Source organism: Canis lupus, chromosome 29, assembly GCF_011100685.1.
Source record: "Canis lupus familiaris isolate Mischka breed German Shepherd chromosome 29, alternate assembly UU_Cfam_GSD_1.0, whole genome shotgun sequence".
Lineage (NCBI taxonomy): Eukaryota > Metazoa > Chordata > Mammalia > Carnivora > Canidae > Canis > Canis lupus.
Genome location: NC_049250.1, coordinates 12,123,226 through 12,140,518, shown reverse-complemented (window position 1 = coordinate 12,140,518; position 17,293 = coordinate 12,123,226). Strand labels below are relative to the sequence as shown.

At 37.5% G+C, this 17,293-nt stretch overlaps 1 protein-coding gene across 1 annotated transcript in view; it reads right to left on the bottom strand.

The window, feature by feature from the left end:
• CLVS1 (clavesin 1) overlaps window positions 1-7,434 on the bottom strand; it is a 175,213-nt gene extending 167,779 nt beyond the window's left edge. The window contains exon 1 of the mRNA XM_038579380.1: window positions 7,256-7,434. The gene's annotated coding sequence lies outside the window, so the exon portion shown is untranslated. The remainder of the gene's footprint in view (window positions 1-7,255) is intronic.
• Between the last annotated feature and the right edge of the window lie 9,859 nt (window positions 7,435-17,293).

Genomic DNA, 17,293 nt, shown 5'->3' with positions numbered 1-17,293 from the left:
TCATCTTTCTCGTTGTTTGGGTCTCAAATGATTCTTTATGTAGAGATTGTTACAAATACATGGAGAGTAACTTACCACACCCTCTGGGGTGCCCAAGGTAGAAGCAGCTAACTTCTACTTCTAATGCATGCTTTTTCTAATGAACTAGAAATTGAAATATTAGTTGTGCTTTGTGTGAGAGAGAGGAAAGATGAGTCTTTATGTCACAATATTTGAAATCATGGTATCCATAGATTCAAGATTCCCACTTCATCTCAAGTTCGCATTAGAAGAAACCTATTTGTATATTTCCCCTTATACAGAATTCAGTGTTGGGGTGCCTAGATGGTTCAGTCAGTTAAGCATCTGAGTCTTGATTTCAATTCAGGTCATGATCTCAGGGTTGTGAGAGCAAGCCCTGCATCGGGCTCTGGGCTCAGTGGGAAGTCTGCTTGAGATTCTTTACCTCCTCTACCCCTCTCCTGCATGCTCACTCTCTCTCTGTCAAATAAATAAATAAATCTTTTTTAAAAAATCTAATATTAAGAAGGTGTATTTGTGTACACACACACACACACACATACACACACACATCCTAGTACTTATGAACTAAGGAATCTATGTGGAAAAATAATTTTAGAAAATACAATAGTTCAAATGAAATAGATTTTGGTTATTTTATAATCTATTATTTTCATTTATTTCATTATCTTCAGAACACACATTCATTAGATATAGTGGGAAACAATCAGACTAAAATAACCAGACCTTGTCTACAGAATATGTATGTGAGTATGTATTATTTCAAGGCTTTTTACATCAATTATCTTTCTTCATTGTTACAATAATCCTGCAATAGGTAGAATAAGAAGAATTCCGGAGGAGATGCTGAGGATCACATGAAATGCTGTAGGTAAAAGTACTTTGGAAATAAAAAGCTGCATTTTACATTTACTGTAATCTTGTTAATATCATAATTTTGTTGTTTCCAGGTAAAAAAGAGATTGAGTCTTAGAACAACTAAGCACTTGTCTTAAAGTCAAATAATAAACTGATGTTAAAAATTGGGGGAAGAAAACAAATATTCATTGAATACTCATTATGTACCTACAGCTTTGATGTTCTATGATCTAATCTCTACACCAAACTTTAAGCTGGGTTATTAATTATTAAATGAAAGGATAAATCTGAAATTTAGATAGATTAATTATAGCTAGAAGAATGAAGATTCACATCACAGCCTACCTGACCTAAAGCCCATGTTCTGTCAATGACCTCGCCCTGCCTCTCAGCATAGGTCCTTTCTCTACACCACCCTGGATACTCATGCCCTCACAATGACTCATTCACACAACAGGCACACACCCTCACCCCATCAGTCCCAAAGAAGATCATTTAAAGGATGTTGTAAAATTGGCCAGATTTGGGGAGGAACAAGTATGCTGTTGTCATGACCAGAAAGATAAAATCTATAAAGCTTCAATCTTGTTTGAAATATCAAAGAACATCAATAAATAATGAAAATACCTAAAATATTTATTGCTTTTGGATATTTTTAGTAATGCAAAAGAATAATTTTGAGTACACATCAATTTAAACTAATACAAATATAAAATGAGAAACTATACCCATATTTGTTTTATAAGAAAAAAATGAAAAATGAATCTGAGGGATAAAACATTCCACATTAAAGTCTAATCAGCGACCTCCTCCATTGGTAAGTATGAAAATTATGTCCCCAAATTATAAATGTATATTGAATAGGTTAACCCCTATAGCTCTTCATCTTTCTAAAATCTTACTTCAAAATTTTTAACTGAATATGTTTTTCCCCTATGAATGCTGAAAGGAATTTTTATACTGAATGAAATAAAAATAGATGTTGCTGATACATCTAGACCAAAATTGAAAATCACAACGAGCAAAAATCTTTTTTTTAAAGCACAACTGTATTTGAAATCTTTCCTGAAAGATGATATGCTCCTTTGACGCCAGTAGTACCTACATTTAATCCTCGGATGTTAGTTGTTCGCAACATTCTTTGGTGCCAACCAGAAAAGTCTTTTTTTCCAAATGATGAATTTGAAATTGACCATTAGGGCATGTAGGACTTCTCTGCATAAGTACTGGCAAAGGAGCATAAATCCTGTGAGTGACAAATTGGTTCCCAGTCCATCGGCATTCTATCAAACATCACCCAACTTGCAGATGTGAACCAGCTATACCGGGGGCAGGGAGAGAATTCTAGAAGGATAAAGGGGAGACCTTTAATCATCTGAAAGTGTAGTCTGACCAGAATTTAGCCCCTGGCTCACAGTCAAATTTCCATCACCTTTAACTCAGTCCTAGCCCAGGGCTTACCCTTGCCACATAAATATTCATTGTGTCAATTCCCTTGGCACCCTTTAGAATAGCAACTAAGCACAGTCATCTGCTCCCATTTGTTCTTGCTCTTAAGAAAGATGAAAAGTAAATTGGAATGAGTTCCATCAGAATAAAGACACTGAGAACTTCTACCCCAAACCAATGCTAGATCAGAATTAGCAGTCTGGGACTCTGAAGATGGACCTTTTGACAGAGGATTGTGTTTTGTCTCCTAGAACAACCTACACAATTTTTATTCTTTTAGTTTGCTTTGGGGCAAATAATACAAGGATTTGAAGGAAAAGACAACTTGCAAGGAAGGCATGGGATTTTTCTGCCTCCTTACTGTAGAAAAATATTTAGTTGAAGTAGTGTTTACTTTATACCTCACTGTATTTTAAATAAAGACAATCTACAGGGAAAAATTTATTGAGACATAGAAAATTAGACTAAAATGTCTTTCTATGCTATTAAACTATCCCCATAAGGAGTCACTGGCAGTCAATGCCTCCATTTAAAATTTAATTTTAGTTGTGCTTCTTAGGAGTGTCAGTGGGATGTGGAAGGAAAAAATAAACATGTGACTCTGTCATTCAGGGAAGAGGGCATATCTCTAAGAACAGACTCTTTAGAGGAAGAGGATCTAGAGAAATGGAAGAAAGGCAGGGGTCCCCTAAAGATGGCCACTAAGTCCACTTGTCCTCTTTTCCTCTCCATATTTTCCCCATCATGTTGATGTGACTGGGACCCTTCTTCTGGATGTGGTTAGGCACATGATGTCAGCCACAGGCATCCAAGTTAAGAAAACTGCCCAGTGAAGGTGGAACATACGGTATACATGGGTGAGATGGGAATAAAAGGGGTTTTTGTATAACTTGCTCCTCAACTACAGCTATGATTTCTCAGCTATGAGGGCCTCAAACTTGGAATGGTTTTTGTTTTGTTTTAGTATGTGTGTCATTATTTACTAATTAGACATTAGGTGGGAATGTTTAAAAAAGAAGGAAAGCGTTTGTTCTCTTTGCTGCTCATCAGCAGCATCCAGGGACTGATGTTGGGAGTATAGGATATGCGTACTCACCCAGACCAGTGGAATGGGTACCAGAATTCCTGGGCACTTTGTATGCACATTGTTTGGGAAGCACTGCTCTAGACTATTCACAGTGAATCAAAAGGGTGGGAAAGGTAAGTTAATTATCTCTGAAGTCAGAGCTCACACTGTGGACAGCTCACTCCTTTGGTATACTAGTACTCATTAAAAGTTTATCAGATTACTCCATTAATTGTTTGCACACATGCTTGCGTGCTCTATATGTCAACAAAAAGCAATGAAGAAAGGAAGGAATGGGGGAAGCAAAAATGCTCAGAGAAGAGAAGGAGAAAGAGAAGGGAGGAAAGGAAAGAGAAGAGAATCTCATGTGTTTTTTTCTCTTTAGTTGGCCACACATCAAACTAGAGGTCTCTTACTTATAAAACCTATATATAACGTGAGCACCTTTGCCATTTCTAGGCCCACAATTTCCCTTCCTCCAAAACTACACAATAATGAACACTGAATACACTATGTACTTGGCACATATAAAGATTGGAACTTTATGTATGGCATCTGAACAGTAATAGTAGCTGAATTGACATGATGTTATTTCATGGAGAAGGAATAGAGAAAGTTGGTTTTGCATAATATCTATGAATTGGTTCTATGGCTAAAAGGGTCCAGAAGACAAAAGCAATAATCTCAAACACATATAGGGAAAATTCCTGCTGACTCAGAAGTCAGGAAGAAAAAAAGATTATAGAAAATTAGCCTCCTACACAGAAAATTTTCTCTGATACTCTCTGTCATGCAATAACATGTCCATGAAAAGGGAGAGGATTGGGTTACCTGGCCAGAGAAGATATGATAAAGGGCTGTGAGGGTGCATCAGAGGTAGTGAAGAACAATGAACTTATTAACTGAATAAATTAAAGGGTTTTTGGGGGGAAGAAAGAAGAGTCACCAGTTGATTTACACATCCATGAAAAATCAAACTGAAGAAGACAAACTTCTGTTAAGCAAACTTGGATAGAAAAGTAAGCATGGTTCTCTCTAGAGTGACATAACTTTTGGGATTGATGTTAGGGGATTGCAGACTTGAAGTAATTCACCTTGTGGATCTTCTTCTGAAACAAATTTATTCCAGTGAAATCTGGATAAAATGAACAATAATTGAAATAATAAAAATTTGGGAGAAGGGTGAAATGTAGGGAAAGATCTCCTTGGCAATGTTCTAGGCCGATGATATGCAACCAAACTTCATATTTTATATACTCATTTTGCTGTGTTACCTCCTGTCTCAGTCACCATATAATGGGAAAGAAGAGAAAATCCAAGTCTGAATCCATTAACTAAGGATGACTCTGCTTTGAGGAAGTGTGTAAAGTCACGAATAGACTTTGCAGGGTTAATAAGGTGCTCTTTGGTAAAGCTTGCAAAAGTGAGCAGACACCACTAGTTCTGAAGAGTTCCTGATTCTTCCTTTTGGGAGATAAAAATTTACCAGTTTTACACTCCATGATTCTGAAGGAATATGCCCCTCTGGGAACATGTTTACAAAAGTGTATAATACCACTCTGATGGAAAATATGTTTTTGATTCACCTTTAAATCCATTATAAAAATGCGAAAGTCATGTTAATGAAAATTTGGAAAAAGTAAAATAGCCCTTAATAGAAAAGACAATAGAAGAAGAAGCCAGGATAGTAGCACTCTATAAAAATTAATAAGCCTATCATAATATTTCATCAAAGAAAGTCATCACTTCTGAGACAGATGCCTGTAAATCTCACCAAAGCAGCATTGTTTTGAAATTTTCCCCAACCTCAGAAAATTGTATTTAGCATAGGAAGACGGCAGCATTGGAGACAGTGGATTCCTGGCCTGGGTTTCTGGTTTGAAGCAGCTAGAACTGGCAACATGTACACTTTAAAAAATTATCTGGGATGAACCACTATTTGCAAGCAGATAAGGGAATATTAAGAATCTTGTTTCTTTGGGACTTGAGGGGTCTTGTGAACATTACCAACCTAAGGATGGTACATATGAGCAAATTTTCTTCTTCTCTAAAAACCATTTCACTAGATACTTTCACTAGTTTTCTCAGTTTGAGTTCAAAAGTGAGTGAATTTTAGAGGCAAATCGAATTATGCCAATGTTTATGTAATTAATAGCAGTAAGTAACTTTTGAAAAAATGCAACTATCACTCATTCCAGAAGAGTATTTGGTGTAAATTTTTCTTCAAAACTTTTTTCAGGAGCTACTTGTTCATGACTGTTTTTTTATTTCTGACAAAATTAGTGAGCCAGTTTAGACAAAACTTGCTTTACTGACTCTTTTTCTTTTTAAGGAAGTAGAATAAATGTACAAGAGTGAATTTTAAATGAGGCTTTTCTGTGCTCTGGTTTAAACTTGTTACATGTGACCTGACACCATTCTTCTATGAAAATGTGATTCATCTCATTTTTAATTAAGATGTTAATTTTATGAAAAAAAAAAAGCAACCCACACCACCCACCCAACACTTTGCTGTTCAGTAATGATTAATTAAATGGTTACTCATTGAAATATTTTTATTTATGACAAGCTCAGGTACTTATTTTCTGATGTTTGTCAGCTCTTATAAAATAGATGATCCTGGATAAATTAAAGAGGTGCTATGACTTGGGTTTGGACCTTCAAGATATTTGAAAGATGTTCCAACTTCCCTTCAGCTAAGATAGAAAATGATGGCACTCTAAAACAGAGCCTCGCAGAACACAGTTATATAAAATGCTTTTTCAATTTTTGCACTCTATTACCCTTTACTATTATGGGAAAATGGTGTTATCGCCTGATTACTGAGAAAGCACACAAAAATCTCGCTTTCCAAATCCGAGTCAGTCCTTGACTAGTGATGAACAAAGACAGGCCATCTGCTCTGAATATCATTACTACTTTGGCCTTTTGGGCAAGGGGTCTATCCTCTCTCCTTCAAGGAGAGGTTTAAGATTGGGAAAATTGAAATAAGTAGACAGGAAGAGACATTTGAGCAAATAGCACTTTCCAGTGAGAGCCACATTTGTTAGGTCACCAATCACCAATATTTTAATTTTTACTCTGGCTACAGAGTTAATCTTTGGGTTCTTCATTTTACAAAACATTTCAGTAAAAAACTTAATTCCAGAGTTTCTGTAATAAACGCTTAGGAAGGAAAATTGGCATGTGTGGGTGAATATGAGTCATCAGTCACCCCCACCCTGCTTCCTGGTGATTCTCCATTGGAAAACCAGAAACATGGATTGAGCTTACATATCTCTTTTACCGGAATAACGCTACACCCCAGGCCATGTTAATTTCCTGAACTACACAGCCCCTAATCTGCTGAAAGGCAGCTGGCTAACTGCTGGTGTCTGGCAAGTGCCCCATCTGTCCCCCTGCCCTGGGTCTCTCCGTGTCCTGGCTTCACTTTCCCTTTCTCTCAAGCAGGCGTCTCTTTGTTTTCAAGGGTGTCGTCCACCTGAACTTTCCTTCCTGTGCCTGAAAACTTGGGTTCTTTTGCTCAACCCTGCGGACCTCGGGCTTTGTCTAAGTGACAAGACACAGTTGTGTGGACTGTAGTCACGGCGCTGGTGATGGTGGAGAGCATGACGGTGATGGTGGAGAGATGGGGGTGCTGATGGTGTGAGGGAGCGCAGGCTGAGCGGGCGCCGGGAGCAGGAGGATGGACCGCGGAGGCGTGGAAAGTGGGGTGCGGAGGGATGGAGAGCGGAGGGATTGCGGATGGGAGCTGTCCGCGCACCCGAGTGCTGAATCGCCGCAGCCATGGCATCGCACGAGCTGGGGGGAAAGGCGGGGAGGCGCTGCAAATACAGAAGGTAGAAAAGAGGCAACAAATACCTTCACACAGCCGCTCAGCCTTGCTTTAGGAATGTGTTTCTGCAGGTGTCCTCGTTGCTGAGCTGAGTGGGTGAGATCCCCTATTCTGGCAGGTTCGGGCTCAGATTTCTCTAGAAAGCTGTGAATGAGAGCCCCGGCTCCACGGGGCTGTGATTTTGGTAGGAGGCGTGTGCGCCGGAGACTCGGTCCTTCTATACCCAGCCTGGCTTTCCCCTGGGTCCTAAAGGCCTCCTCACCGCTGCTCTTCCCGTTCCATCAAGACAATACCAAGAATTAGTGTGATTTTGTAACATTCGGGGCAAAGAGTACCCGAACCGTCACTCCTCAGCCCCACCAACTACCACCAATCTTAAAACCAGAATCTTTCAAACAGATCAATGCAGCCCCTGAAACAGACCCGTGTGCGTGTGAGTGTGCGTGCGTGTGTGTGTGTGTGTGTGTGTGTGTAAATTTAACAAATGAAAAAGAAAGTATCACAGACCTAGGGGGGAAAGCAAGGATTATTTTATTAACAAAAGGTCGTGAGAAAATGAACAATTTGGAAAAGTCTCAAATTAAGCCTCATTGCACCAAAATTAAATATGCAGAGATTAAAGGACTAAATAAAAAAGTAAAATTATTTTTAAAAACAAACTAGAAGAACATATGAAATATTTTACTGATAGAGGAGCTTTTTTAAGCTTTTTTAAGAGGAACAGAAGCAACCACCGCACCCAAAGATCAATAAGATCGAATGCATAAAAATACTTTCAAGTGCAAAAATATTGAAAGGATAAATATAAATGACTATTTGGAAAAATTTCAACAACTATATCTTTCATATGGAAAATATCTCATATATCAAAAGAAAAACACTAATGGCTTAAGAGGAAACAGGAGAAAGAGCAAGTTACAAAGAATTCCCACTAAGGAAAGGTGGATGCATAATAAATATATTTTAAAAAATCAACCTCACCAATAAATAGATATATACATAATTTAAAATGGCACCAAGGTGCAGTTTTGGTGGATGTTTTAAGTCTACTTAATGTCTCAGAATGTTATAATAGTATCAATACTACAATAATAGTAAGAAAATGTAATCTTTGTATAGGTCTATTTTGAAACATACATCAAGTATCATAAAATACACATGCATATAGACTAAGTGATTCCACTTTATGCATCTTCTGCTGAGGATATAATCAAGTATGCAAATAAAGATTTATGTACATTAATTTATAATCATAAAGTTTGTCAAAAATAATAAAAACATTAAAATTATATATAGCCTATAGTATTTGCAGCTATTAAAAACATATTTTTGAAAACTGTTAATAACAAAGAAAAATGCTCAGAAAATGGTAAAGAAAAGTAAGATACCAAATACATTAATCTCCTCTTGCCCCAAATATCAAGTTGGTACATTCATAGGGTAGCATGATGAAACTATAGGTAAATTTGTTTTCTATCAAGTTGGACAATTTTATTTTCTTCCTTGTATTTATTTAAAGTTTCCATAGTTAATAAAAAAAGAAAATTTATGAAATAGTTTAAAGGAATCTTTTTAGCCTATATTTCATGGAGAGTTTAAAGTTATCAGAATTGTTCCAATTCTCATGTAGCATTATATATTTATTTACATACCTGTTTACTGTGTCTCTTTTCAGCAGAAATTAACACCATGTGGTAGAAATTTTTCTTTTTTTTTCATGACTGCTTCTCAAAGCATCTAGAAGTGTGCTTGGAACATAATAGGAGTCAATAAATATTTGTTGAATAGAAGAATAATGAATGAATGAATGAATGATATAAGCCTCTCACAAATAGATGTATTTTAAAATATTTCATAGTTATGAATTTCATATAGAAATTTATGCAATAAGGCATAGCGCACCCCCAAATGATCTGAGGCTGCTGCTGGATTTTGATCACAGATAAACAAGCTCAATTAAAGGGCATCTTCTGAGATATACCTAACCATGGACATGACTTGCAAAGTAGCACCAAATGTGAATTTTTCAAAAGAAAAGTTTTCTCTAATTTCCTCTCTAATACTCTTTATTTCTTCTTGATCTCAATCCTTTTAAAAGCTCTGTGATGTCTGAGAAGTTAATGCTAATTATTCTGTTTTTCTTCCTCCTTTTCTCCTTTCTATAACCACTTAGAGAAATATAAACCAAAATCAAGCCCAAGACCTAGGTGTTTCATAAGCCTATGATTTAAAAATCCCTTTTCAAAGTTGAAAATGAATTTGGATACCTCTGCTCAGCTGGAGATCCCTTCCAGTTTTTCTTCACTGTCAACTGTGACTTTTGAATGACATCAGTGATAATCTCACTAATTTTATTTGTATCTTCTAAGCGGTAAAAAAGAAAAAAGTCACACATACGTGTGTGTATGTGTGTGTGTGTGTGCATGCTCTTTCTTTGAGAAATCTTTTTTTTTTTTTTTTTAATTTATGTACTTATTTTAGAGAGAGAGAGAGCGGGGAGGAGGAGCAAAAGGAGAAGGAAAGAGTCTTAAGCAGACTCTGTGCTTTAGCCCAGATCCTGAGGTGGGCCCAGCTCAATCTCATGACCCTGAAATCAGGACCACAGCCAAAAACAAGAATCAGATGCTTCACTGACAGAGCCACCCAGGTGCTCCTAGAGAAGTCTTTGTAAAGGAAAGCTATCCTCGCTGATACGAGGCTGAGACATAAACCCAGAATCCTCCTGCCTGATCATGTGATAAGACCACCTACATAGGCAGAGTAATCACAAAAGCTACTCGCTTCCAGAATATAGTCTCTTCCAAAGTTTTTTTAAAACAGTTTTAAGGGGATCCCTGGGTGGCTCAGCGGTTTAGCGCTGCCTTTGGCTCAAGGAGTGACCCAGGGGTCCAGGGATCCAGGGATGGAGTCCCACGTCAGGCTCCCCACAGGGAGCCTACTTCTCTCTCTGCCTGTGTCTCTGCCTCTTTCTGTATGTCTCTCATGAATAAGTAAATAAAATCTAAAAAAGAAAAAAAACAGTTTTAAATTTTACTTTTAGTGATCAGAATGAAAAAAAAATCATCACTTTTAGTGATCATTAGAACAGATATGCTTGCTATATTAAAAGGTCTGCCTCTTCCCAAAGTGCCAGTTCAAAGTGTATCGTTTTCCTTTACATTCATGAGTATTATCGCTGTGTTGTTTGTGGTGATACTTACCTTTCCAGACCACGTAAAATTGCTCTGTAAGAACAATTTATTGAGTACATGGGTCTTCACTATGTTGAATCTGTCTTTTTATTTCCTGAGACCAGATTGTCCTTGCTCAAAGCTTTTGCCTGATAAGTACAAATCAGAGACTCTGGTCTCTGGGAAAGCTTCCATTCCTTTGTTCTCCATGACCTCTGGCACCAAAGTTTGAGAGGTTTTGGTGTTAGTTTCCTTTCTTTTTTTTTTTTTTTTTCTCCATTATACTCCTTGGCCACATTCAAAATGGAATTAAAGAATATGCCCTCAGTTAAAACTGAGTTTCTAATTTAGCTCAATTTCTGTTTTATTTTGGGTTTCAGCAAACATCCAGTTCTTTAGGTGCACCCAAAAATATCACAAACCATATATTTAAACATTTATAAATTCCAGTATTTATTTCCTCAAAAGGTTAAATGGGTAAGCAAGCTTTAGAAGGTGTTAAAGTGATGTACAAGGTAAATCTCTGAATTGGTCAGTCTTTCTCTGTCTTGACCACTATCAGATGTTTTCTGCTCATTGGCATTTCAATATTTCCTGGAGCAATTCAGGAAGACAAAGCCGTGGGTTGCTCCAAAAGAAGTCGGTCCTGCAGCAAGTTCTGTTTCTTCCAGCTGGGACCTGTATGGAATCGATAGCTCTTACATTCTAATTGGTCCAAAGTGACAACATTCAGAGTTGTATCATTAAACTGGAATGTTCCTAGATTGCCATATTCTAACCTATCCTGAGCAATGTGGCCTTATGCTTATCAAAGTAGCATTTCCTTGGGAGTGACATTTATAAAGTTTAAGGTCAAGTTAAGTTCACATCTAGCCAGTTACCCATGTAAAGTAGTGACAAGCAAATGGTTACAAATGTGATGAGGCATCCTCTACAATATTTTGAAACATGCATACCTCAGTTTCTTTAGAGGATGCAGTTTTTCAACCAACTCCCTTCCCATAGGAGACTGGGGGCCAAAGGGTTATTTCAATTCTCTGAGGCCCACTGGCTTTTTTATTGAAAGTTCATAGTTTCCATGGACGTATAATTCTCTGAAGACTTTAGGGGTATGTTGTCTGTCTGATTTCATCAGTCTTGTGTTCCAGTACACACGCCATGGTTCTTTGGAGACATATATCTCAGATCTGTAGTTATTTGCTTTTTCAGTCCCACACCTCTCTTAATGTATTTGAGCCTCTCTGGAGTAGTCAGTGATAAAGCTAAATCCTGTATCTGATCTTTTCCTTGAGAAATCCTAAGTCATTGAGAGGTTTTAAGTAAGCATGAAGGTCACATCCTAATCAGATTCTCACTAAAATATTTGGTTTTAATGGACTTTTCCCAAATGCTTTCTTAATTTTATCTTTTTCTTAGGGAACAAAAATTAATTGACTTTTCCAACATGGTAAGTTCTTGGATTTCTGGAATTTTCTAGCTTTTTAAAATTCCTACTTATAAAATCAGCCGCCTCTTATTTTACTGTCTTGCAAAGTGCAGCAAATAATAACCAAGACATTACTAACACTTTGTTTTTTATGCACTTCTCCTAGGACTGTGAATTCTTTAAGCTACAATCTTACCCCAAAGTTACTGCAGGTGACAGTTGTACCAAGTGGTTTACCACTGCATAACATGAACTCTTATATTTCCTACCTTCAATATGAGCCTCCTAGCCATGTGTCACCAACTCTTAAGTCAACACTACACAATTCATTCCTTAATACAGCACTCTACTTCTAGGTTGTGGTAGTGATAATAAATAAACCCAAAGATCTCAGAGGCTTAATACAACAAAGTTTTCTTTCTCCCACTGGAGATTCAGTGCTAGTTGGCTAAGAGATGGGAATTAGGAGAGATAAAAGGGTTCTGGTCCCTAAAATCAGGCTCTGGAAAGCTCCCTCATTTGGAAATCTACCATGATAGGATTAATAGATACATAAGAACTCACACTTACTCTTATTGCTGGCACCTGGAAGTGATATATATCATTTCTACTCATAGACCATTGACCAAAATATATCCTCTGGTCTTAAATTGACTGCACAGAATTGGGAACAGTGAGGAAAGTGTTTGATGTGCAGTAGAATTTAATAGGGAAATGCAAACTTAATCTCATTTCCATACTTGAGAGACTAAACATAAACAACTAACAATGCATCGTTATATACTGATATTCATCCTAAGAGTCACTGTGCAGGATCAAACAGCAGGAAGTGCACAAGGTTGGCAACTCTTGAAAGAAAGGAGTAAAGTACTTTGACCTGTAATGAATGTCTATTATGACTCAAACAAGGAAGCATAACCACTGTTATCAGAATTATTATTTCTATGACTTGAAAACAAAAGAGCTCAGTAACCAACATCTATCTGACTGAAGAAAGAGCATAAGACTTGGAAATAGAAGTTTGGTTTAAGTTTCTGCCTCTTTCTAGCTGTGGGATCTAGGGTGAATTACTACAGTAAACACGTTTTCTATCTGCTCAATATTCCTAGGTGGACCTACTTTTCCTGTTATCTAATAGTTCTGTCCAGACTGCATCTTGGGAGGGCACTTGACCCTGGTCAATCACTGCTGCAGAGTGTTACTCTAAATAAAGTAGGAAAGAGTGAAACCAGTGAGAGTTTGGACACCTGTGGAGACTGATTGAGTTTTATGGTCCCATTTCTTGTCCCAAGGTCTTGGTTCCTACATCTCTTCCTTCAATTATCTGAGTCCCATCAACCAGCCCATCAAGCTAATTTGAATTAGGGTTTCATCATTACTATTAAATAGGGTTTTTTTTTTTTTTAGTGCTGCTGACTTCTCTAAAATAGTTTGAGGACACCTTATTCTTCAGATCATAATTTCTCGGTAAGGCCTAGTCCAATGAGGAAAGTCTACCTCCCAGAAAACAGGACATCTTCGCAAATACCTGACCTTGGGAGAAAGAAATGAGAAGCGGTGAGTTTAACTGGCATTACCCATACTAGGATTTGCCTGTAAGACTTCTTACCATAGAGCCAGATTACTTTTGGAGAATCCTAATCTTTTCCATATGAGTCTCCCCTTTGTTAGGGCAAAAACAGACAGTTAAGTACTAAAAAAACATACACTTGAGTTCCAACAAACCTCTACAAAATGTATGTTTTTGGGAAGGATTATTCATTATGTCATTATAACTATCCTAGTGTCTTTCAGATTGCATAGAACAGACCTATATGTCATTTACTTTATCAAATGGGAGCTTATTAGAAGTATACACAGTTAGTAATAATAATAGTAATAACAGTAATAATTAAAATTTATGAAGTTTTACTATGTGTACACAATATAGCAAGAAATTTACAAGCAATATATCATTGAATCCTTATAGCAATCCCATAAGGGAAGTGCATGTATTTCTCCCATTTTGCCAGGGAAACTGAGTCATAAAGAGGTTAAGTACATGCCTGGATTATTTGGGTGACTAGGAGCATAAACCATGGCTATCCAAGGTCAGTGCTCTTAATCATTATTTTACTGTACTAAATGAATCCCAGAAGAATTGGATAATTGGGCCTCTGGGGGAAATAAAAGATGTCAAATTTCAGTTTGCTCCTTGGTCCTATAATCAGGTTCTCTCTTGGCTTCTCCCTCTACTTCCTCTGCTTCTACAGCTGCTTCTTTTTTCTACTTTCTACTTCATGACTTCTGCTACTCGTGCCTTATGTCTACTCCCACATCTTCCTGTGTCTTTCCCCCTGGACTTACTGAGGATCTCTCTGGGTGTTACATTCAAACTTTCTTAGAACCACCATGTGGTTGGTCTCCTTAATCATTATCAAGTGAGGAGTGTCCTCTCAAGGTAAAATGGCTGTCCCGTTGCTAGTTGTCTTTTGCTCAGGATAAGCCCTGTTCTAATTGGTTTTGGCCAGGGTGATGATGGGATGACAAAGTTTTAACAGCACAAAGGAAGTGTGGCAGAAGCACAGAAAAGGGATAAACAATGAAAAGATGTTCTCCATATTGTCTGCTAGATGTTCTCCATATTAGTCTGCTAATAACACAGTAGCACAGAATGGATTGCTTAAACAACAGAAACTTATTTTCCCACAGTTCTAAGGGCTAGAAGCCCAAGATCAAGATGCTGGCAGGGATGGTTCCTGGCGAGACCTTTCTTCTTAGCTTGCAGACAGTGCTTCATCACAGCGTCCTCACAGGGCTTTCCCTCTGGGCAAGCACACTCCTGATATACTAGGCCTCTTCTTAGAAGGACACCAGTCCCATTGGATTAGGGCCCTGTCTCAGTTAGCTTTAATTATCTCCGTAAAGGTTATATCTCCAAATACAACCACATTGGGGAGCAAAGCTTCAATTTTGAAGCAATGGCACAATTCAATTGGTAATACTCCTAAACTCCTCTCCTTACCCTATAGGTTATGAATAGCCCTGTAATTGTCCTCCTCGTTGCCATGCAGTTCAAAACCTAATGTAGAATTTCAGCATATCTCATGTCACGACTGAAGGAAAATTTATATTTCTTTGGTGTTTTCTGGAAGTTTTTGTAATGAAGCTGTTGATTCTGCTCAAGAGAAGGAAGCTGCAGAATCAATGTGGAAATCCAAGTCTCTGGGTACAGTTTTGGGAGCTTTATCATTATCCTTAAGACTGCAAAGCACATTTGTTTCTCAATGTTTCATGCCATTTAAAGAAGACCATAAAATCTTCATGTGCTCATTAATAAGTAAATAACTCCTTATAAGGGCTAATGTATTTTAAAGTATATGATAAAATATACTCCAGAACTTTTTTTTTATTTTTTGAGCTGTGTTATTTGCAAATGGGGCTTCATTGTCACTAATAAAGCACAGTCCTAAGGAAATTCATATGTAGTTTCTTTAAAAAAAAATAATTTTACTTTAAAATACATAAAATAGTTATTGGGGCATCTGGGTGGCTCTGTTGTTGGGAGTCTGACTCTTGATTTTGGCTCAGGTCATGATCTCATGGCTGTGGGATCCAGCCCTGAGATGGGCTCCATACTAGCAGGGAGTCTGCTTGAGATTCTCTCCCTGTACCCCTCTCTCTGCACCTGCTCATGTGCGTGCTGTCTCTCTCAAATAAATAAATAAATGTTTAAAAATAAAATAAGTGCTATATATTATTGTAGATATTTAATAATCTTACTAAGTTCATTTATTTTTCCTTTCTATTTCAGTATAAAACAATATTTTAATATAAAACTCGTAATAAAATAGCTCTTCAGTACCAAATGTTAGCAGTATTATTTTAAGAATTGGACTCCTCAGAAACTAGACATCATTTTTGAATTCAAAAGGAAAAATTCTAATACAAGGGATAAACTTCAGCAAATGTGTATTTAATTAGGTTCTTTATTTAACATATTTAAACATCCATCTAATTTAAAAATTAATCCCTTTGCCCCACGCTTTGAATAATATAATTAATAAGGTGTTCACAAAATATTTAAGTAGGGTAAGTTTTCATCCTATTTAAAATAAGATGTTTAAAATTTACTTTTGTCTTCTAGTCCTATAATTTTATGCCTTTATAACAAATACTGTCATGTTAAATGAGTCTCATTTCTTCTGATGAAAATTAATCAATTTCAAAGTTATTAGTGTTACTTCTTAAAGTCACACTAATCTTCCCAAAAATGTTACTGAGACCCTAAAACTAGGTAAAATATCTATTAGCTCTTATATTCTATATGTTTGACATACATTACATACAAATATTTCCTAAATAAATAATCAAGCAAACCTCCACCTTACTTATATATCTTATTGGACTGATCATTCAAATTTAGATTCTTGTGATACACTATAGTTTACATCCTTCTGGTCCCCTAAACGTTTCAGTATTATGATAGGGGATTGGAGGAGAATCATGATTTGGGAAACTAGTGCTGCAAGCAGATTCTAAATGGAGTCCAGTCACTGTGAGTTCTTCTTTTTGTGAAACTGGAATACATGTAGAATTATTTCTGCAGATCTCTTCAGCAACTAAAAGAGTTTGGTCTCTGAATTTGCAGCTTACAAGTCATTCTTCTGGGAAACTTCTAGGAAAAATGAGAACTGATTTTTGGGAATAGGAGAGAGGTAAAACAAAAGGTAGAGAGGAACAGTCTGGGAACATGAGGAAAATGAGGTCTGTCTGGGCAAGTATTGCCCCTGCCCAATGGGGAGCAGGAGCTGGGATGCAAAGAGGAGATGGCTCTGAGTAAGCACATTGGCATGAAGACACTGCAGGCACAGTGGGGTTGTTAGGAGGCAGGAGATGGAGTTAATAATTGTATTTTTCATGCCCCAAGTGTTTTCAATCCCTAATGTAACCTATATGACCTGTGTTACACATTCTAAACGCAATAAGATTACCAGTCCCCTATATTGCAAACCAGTTCTTAAATACCCCTCCCCAAGCCTTGTCAGCAAGAAGTCCCCATCTCCCCTGCATTGTCCATGCATCCCAGAGGCTAACTGAATCCAAAGGGGAGCACTGGCCCCCACACCCAAGGGACCAGAGAGCAGTTTGATTGGTCACTCCTGCCAGATTCTCAAAGCTACTAGCTCTTTCCTGGATCCTATTCCTACAAGAGAGTGCCACCTGTCAGGGAGTTTGCCTGACTCATTATTGCAGAGTCTGTCCCCAGCTTAGGCTGTCAAGAGTCTCATGCTCAGCACCAGCCTGACCCAGAGGCTCCAGGAACATGGGATTAGGAAGACAACTATCTTTGGGACCTAGGGAAAAACCACCCTGAGTGATCCCAAGATGATTTCCTTTTTTGAGGGAGATGTACCTGGTCAGGGGCGTGGTCCTAGACTGGCAGGGAGGGGAGTATTGGAGGAGAGAAGTTCCCTTCAATGACCTCA